The sequence below is a fragment of the Cebus imitator genome, unplaced genomic scaffold (assembly GCF_001604975.1).
Source record: "Cebus imitator isolate Cc_AM_T3 unplaced genomic scaffold, Cebus_imitator-1.0 Scaffold414, whole genome shotgun sequence".
NCBI lineage: Eukaryota > Metazoa > Chordata > Mammalia > Primates > Cebidae > Cebus > Cebus imitator.
In genome coordinates, this window is record NW_016107729.1 from 398,977 (window position 1) to 417,628 (window position 18,652).

The 18,652-nt window shown below is 39.8% G+C and overlaps 1 non-coding gene and 1 pseudogene across 1 annotated transcript; both read right to left on the reverse strand.

Moving 5' to 3' along the window:
• Positions 1-1,024: 1,024 nt before the first annotated feature.
• LOC119468343 lies at positions 1,025-1,130 on the reverse strand. Its single transcript, XR_005197006.1, has one exon. It is a non-coding gene; the product is annotated as a U6 spliceosomal RNA (small nuclear RNA).
• Positions 1,131-4,407: 3,277 nt separating this feature from the next.
• On the reverse strand, positions 4,408-5,629 carry LOC108289739 (annotated as a pseudogene).
• Between the last annotated feature and the right edge of the window lie 13,023 nt (positions 5,630-18,652).

Below are 18,652 nucleotides of genomic sequence, written 5' to 3' on the forward strand. Positions count from 1 at the left end.
ATTCAACACCTATCTATGAGTGAGAACATATGGTGTTTGATTTTCTGTTCTTGTGTCAGTTTGCTGAGAATGATGGTTTCCAGATTCATCCATGTCCCTACAAAGGACACGAACTCATCATTTTTTATGGCTGCATAGTATTCCATGGTGTATATGTGCCACATTTTCCCCGTCGAGTCTATCATTGATGGGTATTTGGGTTGGTTCCAGGTCTTTGCTATTGTAAACAGTGCCACTATGAACATATGTGTGCATGTATCTTTATAATAGAATGATTTATAATCCTTTGGGTATATACCCAGTAATGGGATTGCTGGGTCAAATGAAATTTCTATTTCTAGGTCCTTGAGGAATCACCACACAGTCTCACACAGTCTTCCACAATGGTTGAACTAGTTTACACTCCCACCAACAGTGTAAAAGTGTTCCTATGTCTCCACATCCTCCCCAGCATCTGTTGTCTCCAGATTTTTTAATGATTGCCATTCTAACTGGTGTGAGGTGGTATCTCAATGTGGTTTTGATTTGCATTTCTCTAATGACCAGCGATTATGAGCATTTTTTCATGTTTGTTGGCCTCATATATGTCTTCTTTTGAAAAGTGTCTGTTCATATCCTTCTCCCACTTATGGATGGGTTTGTTTGTTTTTGTCTTATAAATCTGTTTTAGTTCTTTATAGATTCTGGATATTAGCTCTTTGTCAGATGGGTAGATTGCAAATATTTTTTTCCATTCTGTTGGTTGCCAGTTTGCTCTAATGATTGTTTCTTTTGATGTACAGAAGCTCTGAAGTTTAATTAGGTCCCCTTTGTCTATTTTGGCTTTTGTTGCCAATGCTTTTGGTGTTTTGGTCATGAGCCCTTGCCTATGCCTATGTCCTGAATGATTTTGCCTAGGTTTTCTTCTAGGGTTTTTATGGTGTTAGGTGTTATGTTTAAGTCTTTAATCCATTTGGAGTTAATTTTAGTGTAAGGTGTCATGAAGGAGTCCAGTTTCTGCTTTCTGCACACTGCTAGCCAGTTTAAAAATATGGAACATTTCATGAATTTGCGTGTCATCCTTGCGCAGAGGCCATGCTAATCTTCTCTGTATAGTCCAATTTTAGTGTATGTGCTGCCGAAGTGAGCACACAACTGAAATTCTTAGTAGAAACCGAAATGTAATTTTGCAAACTGAAGGCTCAATTGTATACATTGAAAAGACACACTGTAACAGGAAATATTGACCCAGAATGGTTGCCACAAAGAGAGCTCTGTTTCAAGAGATGGTAAAATAGATGGTTTAGGCTTCCTCTCTCACTGAAAACAACCAGAAAAGCTGGAGAAATTATACATCTGACTGAAGCCTCAGAAAGCAAGTAATGCATGAGGAATTGTGTGGTTAGTATCCAGGAAAGGAGAGAAACCCAAAGATATGAGCCTAGTATTTGGGGCTACCTCTTCCTTCCTGTTCTGAAGGAGGCCAAGAGGTCTAGAGGCTCAATAGGGGTTTCAAGAGATGCACAGTGCTGAAGGAACAAAAATTAAAGATAAAGGCTGCTAAGAGAAGGTGTATAACTCAGGTTTTCATTTGGAACCCCAAAGACTTGTTCAGCTTCAGATTGTCTCAATCCCTGTTTGGTTTATGGGAATTAAGAGGAACTGCTAGTGACATTGGTCTACTTGCCTACCAAAAACAAAAGTAAGTTATCTGGAGAAGATTAACATCATGCAGAGTTTGAAACTATCTACAGTTCTTCAAATTAGCATTCTGACACTCAATAAAAAATGATTGGATTTACCAGAAGACAAAGCATGGACAAAACCCAAGAGAAACAATGAACAATGGAAACCAGTCTATGAGGGACCTAATGATGTAAGCCAGGAGTCAGCAGACTGTGGCCCATAAGCCAAATCCAGCCCACTGCTAGTTTATGTAAATAAAGGTTTATTCTCTATGAGTGCTTTCGTACTCTGACAGGAGAGTAAGTATCCTAAAATATTTACCATCTAGTCTATTACAAAAAATTTTGCTGATCCCCTGATTTAAGCATTTCTTACAGTAAGATACCAGAAGAATAGCAAATTTTTTACAAATGGAAGAAAGACAATTGTAGAGATAACAGCAGAAATTAGTCAAGTGGGAGATTCAACATAGTAAACAATTGGTATATTTATCCTGCCACAGATTTTCAAAAGGGTTTGATCATAGATGAATCTCTCACATTAAAAAAAAACTATGTATGTCAATAGAGTGAATAAGAGTGTTTATATTTGCACATCTCTATTCATAGCATTAGGCACAATAGCCAAAAGGCAGAAGCAACCCAAGCATGCATCCAGGGATGAAGGGTTCAACAAAATGTGGTAAAGCATCTACATACAAATGGAATAGTATCCAGCCTTAAAAAGGAAGGAAAACCCAACAGGTGTTACAGCATGGAAGAATCTTGAGGACATTCTGCTTAATAAAATATCAGTGTCAAAAAGACAAATAACTATGATTCCATTTATATGAGGTGAGGTGCCTAGAGTAGTCGAAATCATAGGAAGTAAAATGATGGTTGCCAGATGCTGGGAGAGGGGAGGGAAGAATTGAAAGTTATTGTTTAATGGGCAGAGTTTCAGTTTTACAAAATAAAAAGAGCTCTGGAGATGGATGGTGGTGATGGATGCACAGCATTATGAATGTATTTAATGGCCCAGTATTGTACACTTACAGTTTGTTTAGATGGTAAATTTTATGTTTTGTATATTTTACCACAATAAAAAAAGGAAAAAAACCACATGCCCTTTAGCTGTTATTTACCTATCCTCTGACACCCCTCCCACCCAGACCTAGACAACCACTAATCGACTTTCTGTCTCTGTAATAATTTCCCTATTATGCACATTTTATAAGAATGGAATCATATAATATATGGTCTCTTATGACTGGCTTCTTTCACTTAGCATACTTTTTTCAAGGTTTATACCTGTGATAGCATATGTTAGTACTTGTACTGATGAGTACATATATCAGAATTTAGTAATTTTTGTCTTTTTGTTTGTTTGTTTGTTTGAGACAGGGCCTCACTCTCACCCAGACTGGAGTGCAGTGGCACCATCTTGGCTCACTGCAACTTCTGCGTCCCAGCTCAAGTGATCCCCCAGCCTCAACCGCAAGTAGCTGGGACCACAAGCATGAGGCACCACGACTGGCTCATTTTTGTATTTGTACAGATGGGGTTTCACCGTGTTGTCCAGGTGGGTCTCAAACTCCTGGGCTCAAGTGATTCACCCACCTTGGCCTCTCAAAATGCTAGGATTACAGGCATGAGCCACGACGCCTAACCTGTACCTTGCTTTTTAATGTTTAAATATATCTTGCAGGCATACTATATCTGTTTATAATTAACTTCCTTAATCTTGTTTATGATGACATATTATCTCATTGTATATGTGTGACATAATTTGTATAATCAGTTTCCTCTTCAATGCATGTAGGTTTTTTCCATTGTTTTGCTATGCTAAATGATGCTGAAGAGCATAACCTTATGCATGTCATTTTACACATGGAAACCGTATTTAGGGGACAAAATTCTAGAAAGGAATTGGCTGAGTAAATTTGTAGTTTTGACAGATAACAAAGTTGCCAACATGATCTTGAGGCGATTGAACATTCTCAGCAGCAATGTGTGAGGGTGTCTGTTTCTCTGTATCCTTGCCAGTGTAGGATTGTGTCCAGCCTTTGATTTTTCCCATGTAGTACACCAAAAGTAGCATCCGACTGGTTTTAATTCACATTTCTTGTATTATGAAGGTCATAAGCATCTTTTTTTTTCTTTTAGACACCGAAATTTTTATTTACCGAACTCCTGCTTTATGTTAACATTACAAACACTATATAGACATTATAAACCAAATTACTCTTTTTGACTGAAGGTTATAATAGGAACAATTCTTGTTACAAAATGGTGGCAATTCTATGCCTGCATTTATGTTTTTCTGGCCTCTCTCACCTCAAGCTGTCTCTTTCCTGTACTTTCTTGGTTGTCACTTAACTGTTCTAACCCCTGTAAAATAGGGACTGAAAGTATCAATCTCATTGTTAGGAGGTTTAAGAGAAGGCCTAGCACTAAGCCAGGCTCTCAGGAACATTTCAGACTCCAACAGTTCTTCCTTGCCCTTCAATATATATAGTTCCCTCTCATCTGTCATGGGCTGAGAAACCACTGAACCTATAAACCAAGCACATGGGCATAAGTCTATAGGCCAAGTGACATGCTGGATGGTAAAGTACATGGGCTTTGTGACCCCACTGCCAACTTCCAGGCTAAGGAAGAACTGACTTAGCAGTTCCAAGACCACCGAGCTGGTTTCCAGTAGATGTCTCTTGATATCCCCATCATGACCAGGGTTTGAGGAGGTACCTCTCAGCTTCCCCTGTCACACTTGGAACCATCTGAGGGATGCAGCAGAGGTCAAAAACTGAGGGATCAGCCTCATGGAGTCAATGGGGGACACTGACAAAGCAATTGCAAAGTTGGTGTCATTTGCTCTTGGGGAGGAAAGCTGGGGCCTAGGCAAGGACAGCAACTGGAAGGTGAAGGGCAGGCCTGTCTTTAAGTAGTAGTAGTGATCTGGCTTGAAGGGCCATCATGGGTCATGCCCAGGTACTGGGCCTACTTCACGGTCAGCTTGGTCAGCTTGTGCAGGCAGGCTTCAGCCACTGCCTCATCCAGCTGGGGCTTGATATTCACCTTCTCCATAGCATTCTCATTGAGCCACTTGGCACTGATCTCCATGTCAAAGGGTCCAGTGTTATACACAGTGGCAACCTCCTTCATCTGCTCAATGTGCCGGCCAAGGATGATATTGACACAGTCTGTGGTGATATCAAAGATGTTGCCCTCTTGACAGGCCTCGTCCATGGTGGTCACTTTATAGCCCTCCATAGCAGCCTGCAGTGTGTTGAGTAGGTCGATTTTTGTGATGATGATGCAAGCCCCCAAATCCTTCAGGGCCTGGGCACAACCATTGCCACACTGCTACAGCCCGCCACCACCGCTACCTTGCCAGCAGTCATGTCTGTGGCCCACTTGATGTCATTTATGCAGGACCACTGGCAGACATAGAGGTTGTCAGACTTGCTCTTGGTGACGGAGTCATTGACATTGATGATAGGCACCCTCAGGATCCCACTGGCCATCACCCTGTGGACCCAGTCATGGTCTCTCCAAAGAAGCCTCAGATGACTGACAGAAGCTGTGGGTACTTGGTGTAAATGAGGTTGGTTGAGGTAATCATGTGGAGGGACCTGTCTTTGAAATACAGTATCTGCTTGATGCACCACAGGTATTTGTCATCTCTTTCACCCTTCCAGGAACACACTGGAATACCAGTCTTGGCAATGGCAGCTGCCACATAATTCTAGGTGGAGAAGATATTGCAGCTGGACCACTGCATCTCAGCACTTGAGGTAATGAGGGTCTCAATGAGGACAATGGTCTCCACGGTCATTTGCAGGCAGCTGGTGATGTCAGTGCCTTTCAGTGGCTTGGAGCCAAGTACAACTCCCTCATACATATCAGGCCCACCATCTCAGTCTCCACAGTGTCCAGGGCCTTGTATCCAGGCTGATGTCAGTGACTGTGTAGGGCAGTTTGTCAGACACGCTGGTGGTGCTTCTGCATGGAATGATGGACACAGGAGAAGCAGGCTGGGACTCTGACATGGGGCAGGCAGTGCTGGGCAGGCCTAGCAACTTTTTATATGCTGAAAATCCATAGGTATTTCCTTTTTTGAGTCAATTGTCTGTTACTCATTTTCTCACAGGATTGTGGGTATTTTTTCCCAATCAATTTATATTTGCTGTTCTGTCCTGGGCAACATAGCAAGACCTCATCTGTCTCTCAAAAAGACAAAAAAAAAAAAAAAAAAAGGAGCCAGGCATGATGGTGCATGCCTGTAGTCCTAGCTACTTGGGTAGGTGAAGTAAAAGGATTGCTTGAACCCAGAAGTTTGAGACAGCGGGGGCCAAGATCACATCACTGCACTCCAGCCTGAATGGTATAATGAGACCCTGTCTCAAAATTTAAAAAAAATTGAATTTTAAAATATTAGAAGTAATTAAGTATATGTATTACTGGATACTCATTATAAAAGAGAAAATTTTTTTCGTTAACAACATAAAGTGAAGAGGGGCAGGAAGTAAAGGAGCAGAGTTTTTACATATGAATGAAGGTAAGTTGTTAGCAGCATAACATAGAATGTTACAGTGTTTAGATGTTTTATGTAATTGCAATGGTAACCACAAAGAAGATATCTACAGAATATACACAAAAGGAAATAAGAAGGGAATCAAAATATGTCACTACAAAAAAGGGAGGAAGGGGGGACAAAAATCTACACAACAAACAGAAAACAGTTAACAAAATGGCAATAGTGAGTTCTTTCCTATCAGCAATTACTTTAAATGTAAATACATTAAGCACACTAATTAAAAGATATAGATTGACTATGTTTTAAAAAGCAAGATCCAACTGTATGCTTTCTACAAGAGACTTACTTTACGATTAAGGACACACAGAAGCTAAAAGTAAAGGGACAGAAAAAGATTCCATGTAAATGGGACCCTAAAAGCAGGGGTGGCCATATGTAATATTAGACAAGATAGTCTTTAAGTAGAAACTGTCAGGAGGACAAGAGATATTATGTAATGATAAATGGTCCATTCACCAGGAACATATAACAACTATAAATATATGCACATCCAATGTTAGAACTCCCAATGAAGTGAAGCATTGACAGAGGTGAAGGAAGAAATTAACAGCAACATAATAATAGCAGGAGACATAACACTCCTCTTTCATTTATGGCCAGAACAACCATACAGAAGATCAACAACAAAACAGAAGACATGAACAACAGTATAGATCTGTTGGCTCTAACTGATGTCCACTCAGCAACAGCAGAATACACATTCTTTATGTACTCATGGAGCATTCTCCAAGATAGATCACATGTTAGGCCATAAAATAAATCTTGACAAATTTAAGGAGATTGAAATCGTATAAAATATCTTCTCCAATCACAATGAAATAAAACGAGAAATCAATAGCAGAAGGAAAACAAGAAAGTACATGATTTGTGGAAACAGCTGTGCCCTCTTAATGGATCAGGGAAGAAAACACAAGTGAATTTAGAAAATATCTGGAAACAAATGAAAGCAAAAGTGCAACATACCACACTTATGGAACGCAATGAAAGTAGAAGTGAGAGAGAGGTTTATGGCGGTAAACACCTACATTAAAAAAGAAGAAAGATCTCAAATCAACAACCTAACCTCATACTTCAAAAGAACCTGAAAAGAACAACAAACTAAACCCAAAGTTAACAGAAGGAAGGAAATAATAATGATAAGAGCATAGGTAAATGAATTAGAGAATAGAAATAACATAAAAAAACATCAAGGACACTAAGAGTTGTTTTTGTTTAAAAAGATTAGTGAAATTGTCTAACCTTTAGCTAGACCAACTGAGAAAATAGAAGACTGAAATTAGTAAAATTAGAAGGCTGGTTACAGTGGCTCATACCTGTACGCCCAGCACTTTGGGAGGTCCAGGTGGGAGGATCGGTTGAGACCAGGAGTTCAAGACCAGTCTGGACAATATAGCAAGGCCCTGTCTCTAAAAAAATAGAATAAAATTTAAAAAGTTAGAAGTAAATGTGAGGGCATTACAACAGTTGTCACAGAAGTAAGGGTTATGAGACTGCTGTGAAAAGGTATGCCAACACATTGTATCATGTCAAATAAATGGATAAATTCCTTGGGGAATACCACCTACAAAGACTGAATCATGAAAAATAAAGAATACGAATAAACATAATACAAGCAAAAAAATTGAAGAGCTAATCAAAACTTTCCCAGTGAAGAAAAGCCCAGGACCTGATGGCATCACAAAAGAATTCTACCAAACATTTAAAGAACAAATACCAATTCTTTTTCAACTCTTCCAGAGAATTGAAGAGGAGGGAGCAATCCCCAACTCAGTCTTTGAGGGCAGTAGTAACCTGATAACAAAACCAGAATAAAATAAAACACAAGAGGCTGGGGACGGTGGCTCATCCCTGTAATCCTAGCAGTTTGGGAGACAAAGGCAGGTGGATCTTTTTAGCCCAGGAGTTCTTGAACTGGGCAACATGGCAAAAACTCCATCTCTGCTAAAAATACAAAAAAAAAAAAAAAAATCAGCCAGGTATGATATGTACCTGTAGTTCTAGATACTCAGAAGGCTGAGGTGGGAGAATCCCCAGAGCGCAGGAAGTCGACGCTGCAGTGTGCTGAGCTGAGATTGTGCCACTGCACTGTAGCCTGGGCAACAGGAGTGAGACCGTGTCTCAGAAACAAAACAAAACACACACGCACATACAAAGAAAGAAAAGAAAGCTATGGACCAATATTTCTGATGAATATAGATGCAACAAAAAAGGTATATAAGGAACTTACCTCAATATAATAAAGGTCATATAAGACAAGCCCATACTAGCATCACACTCAATGGAGAAAGACTGAAAGCTTTTCCTCCAAGATTAAGAATAAGTCAAGGATGTGCACTCTCACCACTAATATCTAACATGGGAAGTTTGGCAAGAGCTATTTGGCAAGAGCAAGAAATATAAGACATCCAAATTGGAAAAGAAGTAAAATTATCTCTATTTGCTGGCAATATAATCTCATATTTAGAAAATTCTAAAGATTCCACAAAAATTACAATAAACACTTTCAACAAAATTGCAGGATATAAAGTCAACACATAGCAATCATTTGTGTTTTTATGCACCACCAGTGACCAGGAAAGGAAATTACAAAAACACATACTATATACTATAACATAAAGGGTAAAATGCTTAAGACATGAAAGACTTGTCCACTCAAAACTACAAAACATTGTAAAGAAATAAAAAAAGACAGATAAATGGTAAGACATCTCACGCTTATGGCTTGGAAGACAATATTGTTAAAATATTCATACTATGCAAGTGATTTACAGATTCAATGCAATATCTATGAAAATCCCAATGCATCCCTTACAGAAAAGAGAAAAAAAATCTAAATTGTATATGGAACCTCCAGGGACCCCAAATAGTCAAAACAATCTTGAAAAAGGACTGATTAGGAGACCTCACACTTGCTGATTTTTAAACATACCACAAAAAAAAACCTGTGATCAAGATGATGTGATGATGGCATAAAGATAGATATGTAGACCAATGGAACAGAATAGAGAGCCCAGAAATAAGCTTTTGTATGTATGGCCAAATAAACTTCGGCAGTATGCCTAGGCCATGCAATAGGGAAAGTTATCTTTTCAGTAAATGGTATTGGGATAACTGGATGCAAAAGCATGACATTGAATTCTTACCCTACCCCACAAAAATTAAGTTTAAAACGATGTATCAAAGACCTAACTCTACAACTTAAAACTATAAAACTCCTTCAGAAAATTGTGGGAGGAAGGTGTCAGGACATTGGATTTGGCAATTATGTTTTGAATATGACACCAAAAACACTAGGCAACAAAAGCAGTAATTGATAATGGGACTACATCAAACTTAAGTGCTTTAGCACACTAAAGGAAACAGTGAAAAGAAAACCTAGAGGTTGGGAGAAAATGCAAATTATGTATCTGATAAGGGGTTAATGTCCAGAACACATATATAAGGAACTTATGAATGGCCAACAAATGTACAGAATGATGCTGAACATCACCAATCATTAAAAAAGAAATTCAAGACCACAATGAGATTTTATTTCATACCTACCAGTATGGCCACTATCAAAAGAACAGAAAATGACACATGTTGGAGGGGATGTGGAGAAGTTGGAACACTTGTGTATTAGTGGTGGCCATGGAAAATGGCACAGCCACTGTGGAAAAGAGTATGGAGTTTCCTCAAAAAATTAAAAATAGAAAAACCATATGATCTGGCAATACCATATCTGAGTATACATGCAGAATAATTGAAAGCAAGGTGTGTAAAGTATACTTGCACACCCATGTTTACTGTAGCCTTATTCACAATAGCCAAGAGGTGGAAGCAACCCAAATGTCCATCAACAGAAGAATGAATAAGGAAAGTGTGATATGTTTATACACTGGAATACTGTGCAGCCATAAGGAATTCTGTCGTGTACTACAATATAGATGATCCGACACATACCATGTTATTCTACTCATATGAAGTATGTAGAGTGGTCAGAAATCATAGAAACAGAGTGCAGAAAGGTAGTTTTTAAGGGCTGGGGTCAGCAGAAGAGGAATTAGTGTTTGGGTATAGAGTTTCAGTTTTGCAAGATGAAAGCATCCTAGATATCTGTTGCACAATAATGTGAATATAACACTACTGAAGTGTAATCACTTTTAAGTAAAAAAATGGTCTAGACCTCTTGACCTCATGATCCACCCGCCTCAGCCTCCCAAAGTGCTGGGATTACAGGCATGAGCCACTGCACCTGGCCTATCATTTGGTTATTTGCCTCTAACGAAATCCCATGTTGAAATGCAAACCCCAGTGTTGGAGATGGGGCCTGGAGGGAGGTGTTTGGATCATGGAGGTAGATCCCTCATGAATGACTTGGGCCATTCCCCTGGTGATAAGTAAGTTCTTGCTCTGAGTTTGCATGAGATCTGGTCCTTTAAAGTATGTGGCACCACTCCCACACCTCTCTCTCTCTCTCTCTCTCTCTCTCTCTCTCTCTCTCCTCTCTCCTCTCTTTCTCTCTTGTTCTTGCTCTCACCATGTAATGTACAAGCTCCCACTTCACCTTCTACCACAAATAAAAGCTCCCTGAGGCCTCCCCAGAAGCTGAGCAATGTTGGTGTCATGCTTGTACAACCTGCACAACCAAGAGCCAGTGAAACCTGTTTTCTTTATAAAGTACCCAGTCTTGGATATTTCTCTGTAGCAATGCAAGAATGGTCTAATGCAGAATGTTGGTACTGAGGAGTAGGGCATTGCTATAAAGATATCTACAAATGTGGAACTGACTTTGGAATTGGGTAACAGGCAGAGGTTGGAGAGTTTGGAGGGCTCAGAAGAAGACAGGAAGGTAACAGCATATTTGGAAATTTGCAGCCTAGGCACGTGGCAAAGAGAGTAAAAGGTTTTTTGAGAGAGAAATTCAAGCAGGCTATGGAGCAACGTCTTGCTAGAGATATTTGCATAACTAAAAGGGAGCCAAGTGCTGCTATCTAAGAGAGTGGGGAAAGTCAGAGACCTTCACAGCAGCACCCCCATCACAGGCCCAAAGACCTAGAAGGGAAGAATTGTTTCATGGGCCAGGCCCAGGGCCCCATTGCCCTGCACTGCCTTAGGACACTACTCCCCACATTCTGGCCACTCTGGCTCAAGCCTTGGCTCAAAGGACCCCAGATACTGCTCATGCCACCACTCTAAGCCTTGGTGCCTTCCACATGGTGTTAAGCCTGTAGGGTGAAAAGTGAATGAGGTGTGGCAGCCTTCACCTGTATTTCAGATGATGTATGAAAATGCCTGGGTGTCCAGGCAGAAGCCTGCTGCAGGGGCAGAGCCCTCACAAAGAACCTCTTCTAGGCAGTCCCTAGGGGAAATGTGGGGTTGAGCCTACACACAGAGTCCCAACTGGGGCACTGCCTAGTGGCAGGGACCACTGTCCTCAAGAACCCAGAGTGGTAGATCCACTGGCAGCTTGCACCCTGTGCCTGGAAAAGCTGCATGCATTCAACAACCTGTGAGATCAGCTGTTGGGGCAGAACCCTGCAAAGCCACGGGGGCAGAGCTGCTCAAGGTTTTGGGAGCCCAACCCTCATATCAGCGTGCCCTGGATGTGGGACATGAAGTCAAAGGAGATTATTTTGAAGCTTTAAGATTTAGTGCTGGGTTTCTAACTTGCATAAGGCCTGTAGCCCCTTTCTTTTGGCTGTTTTCTCCCTTTTGAGATGGATATATTACCCAATGCTGGTACTCCAATTGTATATTGAAACTAAATAACTTGTTTGATTTTACAGGCTGGCTCATAGATGGACAAGACTTGCCTTGTCTCGTTTGAGACTTTGGACTTTTGAGTTAATGCTGGAACAAGTTAAGACTTTGAGAGACTATTGGGAAAACATAATTGTATTTTGCAATATTAGGAGGGCAAGAGAAGGGGGATGCAGGGATGGAATGATATAGTTTGGACATTTGTCCCCACTCAAATCTCATGTTGAAATATAATCCCTAATGTTCAAGGTGCGGCTTGGCTGGAGGTGTTTGGATCGTGGGCGTGGCTCCCTCATGAATGATTTAGGCCATCCCCTTGGTGATAAGTGATCTGAGTTCTCATGAGATCTGGTCATTTAAAAGTGTGTGGCACCTCTCCCCACAATCTTGCCCGTTTTCACCATGTGACACGCAGGCTCCCACTTTGCCTTCCACCATGAATAAAAATTCCCTGAGGCCTCCCCAGAAGCCAACTGAGGTCAGCACCATGCTTATACAGCCTGCAAACTGTGAGCCAATTGAATCTCTTTTCTTTATAAATTACCCAGTCTCAGGTATTTCTTTATAAGCAGTGCAAGAATGGCCTAATACAAAGATGGTAAATACAACAGTGTGTGTGTTTTTAAACCACACTAATAATAGCAATAAGAGTATTGTTTCAAAGAAGAGCAGAGAAGCTGGACATGGTGACATACACCTGTAATCCATGCTACTCAGTAGGCTGAGGCAGAAGGATTGCTTGAGACTGGGAGTTCAAGTCCTGCCTGGGCAACATAGCAAGACCCTATCTAATTTTTAAAACATAATATATAGGTAAAGAAGAGGAGAGAAATGGGAAAGTAGCTGTCAGAGAATGTTATTATTAATCAATGGATGTTTGGGATTTGCACAAGCCAAGTGTCATGATGATAGATTCAGAATAGTTAAGCCATATTTGAAAGGCCATCTTCCACTTCTTGCCTTTCCTGATATAAAGTTAAAACCCCAAGAATATACATTTTTACAAAATATTCACCCTCTAATGAGCTACTCCTTGTGAGGAGTGGTGGGAGTGTAGACAGGTATGGAATAATGACTATATTGAGGCCTCCACAGTCCTCAAAACCAGAATTCCACGTTTTTCTGACATCATAAGCCTATGTCCCCTTATAGGACTGAGAGAACATCATGGACTTTTACCACAACTTTGTTAAATTTACTTACAGGGAGCCTCTTTCTAAGAATGCAAAAACTTTGCAAGGACACCAATGATCTCACAATAATTCAAACCCTTCCATATTGTAGTCACACTTATGCTATGGAGAAATTGAGTTGCCTCTATATATGAAAATAGTTCTTATATATATTTATTTATTCAGGATCTTTTGTGGGTTAGTAGATGGAATAGAAACCCATTCCTTTTGGGGCAGTCATGAACAATTCCAGTCTCACAATTCTACTGCAAATGTGGAGAACTGTTGACACTATGAACGTGATGACGTCTCGGATCCAAAGTTTCACCTTTTAGAAACGAACCAGAGCAACAAGAGATGGGTAAAACACACTGTGTATTAGTTTCCTAGCGCTGTCATAACAAAGTACCGCAAAACAACAGATACTCATTGTCTCCAGTTCTGGGACCTAGAAGTTCAAAATCAAGGTGTAAGCACGGCTGTGTTTCCTCTGAAACTGCAGAGATGTCCTTCCTTGCTTCTTCCCAGCTTTTGGTGATTTACTGGCAGTTTTTGGTGTGCCTTGGTTTGCAGTTGCAGAACTCCAATCTCTGCCTTAGTCATAACATGGCATTCTCCATGTGTGTCTCTGATCCCCCATGGCTGTCTTCTTATAAGGATACCATTAAGATTGGATCAGGAGCCTACTCTACTCCAGTATGACCCCATATTAACCAATTACATTTGCAAGGACCCTAATTCCAGATGAGGTCACATTCTGAGGTACTAAGAGTTAGGACTTCAACAGATTTTTTACTTACATGAGAATACAATTCAACCCATAACACCAAGCAAAACTGGATACCAGATGAAAATTCTCAAATGTAAAAATAGTTAAGTAGTGTTGACAACAGGTGATGTGAATAGACTGTTGGCATAGCGGGCTGGGGTGGGATCGTAGCAGCTCCAAGAGAGAGCCAACGAGGATATATGATCCGAAGTACTTACCATTGCACTGGCAGATAAGGATACTAGAGAAAAAAAATGTGAAAAAGATCAGTCAAACATGGCATCAGACAAGAAAAGTAACCAGAAAAACATGGTATAGAGAAGAGGAAAAGTACCAAATACCCAGTATCACCCATTGACCCAGAAAAAAGTAGCCCCTGCTTTGGGTTCTACACTTCAGACGGACCCGTATATCACAAGCAGACACATTTATTAAAGAACACACAGGCAGCTCTGTCACTTTTACATTTGATGCTCTGTGTCAGCATGGCATGACTAATAATTCTAAATTTTTTGTGCATAATGCCAGGAAAGTGCTTCTTCAAATCTGTTGCCCAATATCTTTAAAACAATAGGTAACTGTGCCCAACTATTATTCAGATTTATGGAGCAGTGAGGATTGGAGTGTCAGAAGTTTCAGGAAACAGAAATGACAAATTGATTAACCTGTCATATTGTTCCTCTCAACACAAAAGCAAAAAAACTTTTGCATGATAAAGTATTGTTTTCCGATAAGTGCCCCACTGATTTTATTGCTTCTCTTTGTGTTCAAAGTGTACACATTTTGTACCCCTTTGTGGAAAGTTGGTACACTTTGAACAAAATGTTTCTTTTGTAATCCTTTAGATTATTACCTTCAATGGAACAGAAATTATGTGAAAACAATATCAACATTTGTTGATATTGTGATTGTGCTAAAATAAAGGCAAAAATAAAATTCATGACATAAATATAATTTATAAAATATATGTTTCTTTTATTTTTATGCAAACATGGCTTATCCATGAACGAATACCTAGACATATAGAGTAATAACTGGATTTAGTTATTACTTAAATTGACTGCATTTCAATCATATAAAACCATTGCTGCATATTTTAATGCTGTTTTAAAGGTATTTTGGTTAAAAAAAGAGAGCAAAATGTATTTTATTTAATAGTTTCAAAACTTGACTTATAACCTTTAAATTTAGACAAATGGCTGGGGGTTTCTATTTTACTCTTGCCCCAGGCCCTGCAAATGTTTGGGGCTGCCAAACATTTTACCATGAATTGAAATCAATAGACAATGAAGCAATTGTTGCTTTTGTGAAAGAACAGAATGCAATAATACAATCTAGATGGTCAGATAATTGAAGGAGATGAAATACTAAATGACAGACTGAAGGAGGAAATAAAAGAAAGACAGAAAACCATCACAGAAATGAAAATAATTTTGAAAGAACAAGTGAGACCATCTTTTTTAGGTGAGGAGTCTCAGTACTTTCCCCAGGCTGGTTTCGAATATCTGGGCTCAGGCAATCCTCCTTCCTCAGCCTCCTGAGGAGCTAGGATTACAGGGCACATACCGCTGTGCCCAGCTTTTCAAAAAGGTTTAAGGAATACTGTTTAAATGCACTTATCACATAATGAACATTTGAGTTGATGTCTCTTTTTAGCTATTATGAATAATGCTGCTGTGAACATTTGTATGAGTTTTTCGCGATGTGTGTTTTCATTTCTCTTGAATTGAAACCTAGGAAGGGAATTTCTGGATCATAGAGTAACTCTATGTTTAACTTCTTAAGAAACTGCCGGACTATTTTTCAAAATAACTACACCATTCTATGTACTGACTAGGTGTGTATGAGGGTTCCAGTTTTTTCACACCCTTACCAGTGTTCCTTATCTTCTTTTTAATTCTAGCCACCCTGGCCAGTACCACACTGTCTTGAATACTGTTGCTATTTTTATGTAAATTTTGAAATCAAGGAATGTGGGTCTTCCTACTTTGTTCTTTTTCAAGGTTGTTTTGCTATTCTGGGCATCTTGCAATCCTTATCAGTTTTAGAATCAGCTTATCAGGTTTTGCAAAGAAGTTAGCTGGGATGCCGATGGAGATTTGATTGAATCTGTAGATAAGTTTGGAAAGTATTGCTATCTTAACAATGGTAAGTCTTTTGATCCATGAACATGTTATGTTTTTATAATTATTTAGATCTTCTTCAGCTTCTTTCAATGATGGTTTATAGTTTTCAGAGTATAAGTTTTGCAGTTTTTGTTACATTTATTCCTAAGTATTTTATTCTTTCTTATGCTATTTTAAAAGGAATTGTTTTCTTATATTCATTTCTGGGTTATTTATTGCAAGTATCTAGAAATAGAATTGAAAGTTATATGTTGATATTGTGTTCTGCAACCTTGCTGTACTTGTTTAATCATTTATAAGGGTTTTTTAGTGGATTCCCTACATACAAAATCATGTCATCTGTGAATAGAGATACTTTAACTTTCTTTCTAATACGGAAGACTGTTGTTTCTTTCTCTTGCCTAATTGGCCTGGTTAGGACCTCCAATACAGTGTTGGATAGAAATGGCAAGTCCATCTTCACCTTCTAGTTTGCTGAGTATTTTCATCATGAAAGGAGGCTGGATGTTTTCTCAGATATTTTTGCTGCATCTGTTCAGATAATCATGTGATTTTTTTTTTTTTTTTTTTTTTNTTGAGAGAGTCTCACTCTGTCACCAGGCGCCAGGCTGAAGTGCAGTGGGGTGACCTCAGCTCACTGCAACCTCCACCTCCCGGGTTCAAGCAATTCTCCTGCCTTAGCCTCCCGAGTAGCTGGGACTACAGGCGTGCCACCATGCCCAGCAAATATTTTTGTATTTTTAGTAGAGACGGGGTTTCACCGTGTTGGCCAGGATGGCCTCGATCTCTTGACTTCGTGATCCGCCCCCCTCAGCCTCCCAAAGTGCTGGGATTAGAAGCGTGAGCCACCGCACCCAGCCTCATGTGATTTTTTTTGATGTGTCATATTACATCAATTGATGTTCAGATGTTAAACCAACCTTGCATTCGTGGGATGAATCCCACCAGATCATGGTCTATAATTCTTTTTATATGTTGCTGCGTTCAGTTTGCTGGTATTTTGTTGAAGGCTTTTGCATCCATCTTTGGAAGATTTCTTGGTCTGCACTTTCTTTTCTTGTGATGTCTTTGTTTTGTTTTCATATCAGAGTAATATTGGCCTTATAAGCTGTGTTGGGAACTATTTCCTTGTCTTCTGTTCTTTGGAAGAGTTTGTGAAGAATTGTTATTAATTTTTTTATTCATTCACATTTAGTGTTGTTATTGATGTAGTTGGATTTATATATGCCATTTTGCTTTTTGTTTTCTATGTCTCATATCTTTTTTTATTTTGCTCTTTCTTCCTTACTGCTTTTTTTTGCCTTTGGTGAATATTTTTAATGAAACATTTTAATTTTCTTAATGATTTTTGTCTACTTTTTTAATGCACACTTTTAAAAATTATATTAAAATCAGGCAATGGTCTGACAATAAAAAGGCTGCTTATGAAATACTGTTATGTTAAACTTCACTTACAGGATGTTAAATCCTCAGAACTAAGGTTTTCCCCTGGAAAAAGATCGATGGAAACATCAATTGCTTTTCAGACTTGATAGTTGCTGCTTCAAAAGGTGGTTTTACACAAATACTAAATTAAAAAAAAAAAAACTTTAGTACACATGAATTGTTTTTATTTTGGTATGCATCCACATTTCAGCATTTAGTGGTCCTGAACAGAAAGTAGAAAGATGCAGCAATTTGCCAGGAGGTCAAGCCCGCCAATTTTGGGGATCTGCTGTGCACACTGGGTTCTTTCTTAACCCCTGCTGAGGATCTTGAGGAGCAGCAGCACCAAAACCAAGGCATGCACCGGATTCAAGGTTTTTTTTTTCCAGATGTCAGATTCCAAACTAGACCCCAATGGATTGCAAGGATGGCCAAATGAAAGCCCTGCTTAAAACTTCTTCAGTTTTAAAAGCAAAAGCAATTACAGGAAAGTAAAACAATTCAGAGGGATCATGTGTGCTTACAAGTGTCTTCATGTGGTCTTTCTCCAAGTTCAACCACCCAGGACTCTGAGAGCTGGCAGGTCTGAGTAACCCTGGTGACTATTCTTTTCACCTTATCAAAACCTGAGCTAAAAACAACACATCAGCTGATGACAAAAGAGGGTGGCAGGGCTGAGGACCCAATATTCATTTCCCAGGCTGGTGGAGAGTGAAAAAGTATGGTTCTGAAACTAAACAAGGGAGGTCAGAGACTCTTTTCAACCTTACCCCATGGCTTCTGGCCAAAGCAACGAAGTGTCATGGAAGGTGTTGGGTGGCGATGGTGCAAAAAGGAACTTCAGGAGGAGGGAAGAAAAAGCAGCACCCCTCGATAAATGTTGGGGAGAGAAGATATGGGGAAAGCCTTGAATTCCTCACCGAAGGCCAATCTCAGAGGGGAGCGGAGGGGTTACAATCTATGCTTCGGACAAGGGCAAGAGTGGAGGAGTGTGGGGACAGGATGATGGCTTGGAAGGGGCATCATTTAAGACTTAAAGAAACCAGGGGTGCAGGCAAAGCACCCCACACACCCAGCAGTAGTCCCACAGGCTGCGACCTGAAACCTTCACAGCTACTCTAACAAGCCCTCCAGGCTACAGGGCTGTTGTTGCAGGGAGGGTGGGAGGCAGGAGG